Below are 1,866 nucleotides of genomic sequence, written 5' to 3' on the forward strand. Positions count from 1 at the left end.
GGTTGGAGTCTTCCTTGAACATGTTGTGGGTTCAATATCCGAAAACATTCAAAATCGGATGATTGAAAGTAATGAGTGGAAATTAAAGAGGAAAAGCAAGACTGAATAGTGTGCATCTAAGAAATTCCATCCTGAATTTTAAGATAAAGGTAGTGGGTTGGTAAATGGTAATGCATCCAAAGAGTTCAGAGAAGCAGGCATGTTTTGCTATGACATTATCAATGGCTACAAGAGGCTGTGTTTCTATAACCTGAAAAATTCCTATATGCAGGTATGTGTCAAAGCACCTAGACTAGAAACATATTCGATTTGATTAAGAATAATTCAATTTAGGTTGTGATTACTGATTACAGCTTGGCAGTCGGCAGATATCTCATTGTTTTCCTAGGCATCATGAGTATGTATTTAATGTGGAACAGAAGCATTGTGATGCCTAAAATATTGATTGATGTGTTGGTGATAGTACAATGGTGGTTTTCCTTGTTTTCAGATTGCCACAACAGAGCAAGAATCTCCTTTTGCAGAAGGCTGGCTGTGTGCTATAGCATTCAACCATTGTGTTTTTATAGACATAATTTACCGAGCAATATAAACAATATGAACATTGGTTTGAATGGTGAAATTTGACTTCAAATTCCAACATTCTTTTGTCTTATGATCACAGATCACCAGATTAAGAATCTCCCTATACAGAAGGTTGGCTTTGTTCTTGTACGAGCAAAAAATTGACACTGTATATATGTTATATTTAGATTTCATCTGATTCAAGAGTAGAGAGTGAACTAGTGATATTTATCATAGATTCATAGATCATGTTATTCTCAGCAAAATATGTGCAATATTCCAGGTTATGTAAACATGGAATAATTATTTTATTCTAATTCATGCTATTTTATGTCACTTTTAAAATACCCCTCATATTTAAATTAAACTGAATATTTCTAGATATATTTTTATGGGAACTTAATTGACAAATTTTGTAAACATTCAAACTTAGATTTCACATCTATCTATTCTTTTATCTTTTATTATATATAAAGGGGATATGTGCAATTTAGTGTTAAAATTATTTTCTTAAAATGTTTATTATATAATTCATAAAAAATAATTATTTTTAAGATTTGAACCCAAGATTTTTTAGTTAAATTATAAATTATTTATTATCTCTATTAAAATATAAATTAATTATTATCTCAATTAATTTAATCTTTATTATTTTTAGGGTACAGTATTAAATTGGTCTCCTATATTTGGGCGTAATTCTGTTTTAGTTCTTAAGGTTTAAAGTGTCCTATTTGAATCCAAAAAAGTTTCATTTAGCATCAATTTAGTCTCAGAGTGAGGTCAAACTTAAATAATTAACTGAATGTCCTACATAACAACAGTACAAGAACAAAATCAATAATATGGAGAACAAGTACAAGTTCTAGATGCACAAAATCAACCGTTGATGTATCAATATATTTATTTATTATTTTTCTTATAATATAAATAAAATATTTTCTATTGAACTAAAGAGAATGATAAATAAATGTATTGATGCATCAACGGTTGATTTTGTGCCTCTGGAGCTTGTACTTGTTCTCCAGATTATCGATTTTGTTCTTGTATTGTTGTTATGTAGGACATTCCGTTAATTATTTAACTTTGACCTCACTGTGGGACTAAATTAATGCTAAATGAAACTTTTTTGGATTCAATTCATTCAAATAGGACACTTTAAACTTTAAGGATCAAAACAGAATTACACCCAAATATAGAGACCAATTTAGTACTTTATCCTTATTTTTATACACAAGTAAAAGTAAAATGTTTTTATTCATCTATATTTTTCATAATATTAATTAATGATAATATATTTAAATT

The sequence above is a fragment of the Arachis ipaensis genome, chromosome B05 (assembly GCF_000816755.2).
Source record: "Arachis ipaensis cultivar K30076 chromosome B05, Araip1.1, whole genome shotgun sequence".
Taxonomy (NCBI): Eukaryota; Viridiplantae; Streptophyta; class Magnoliopsida; order Fabales; family Fabaceae; genus Arachis; species Arachis ipaensis.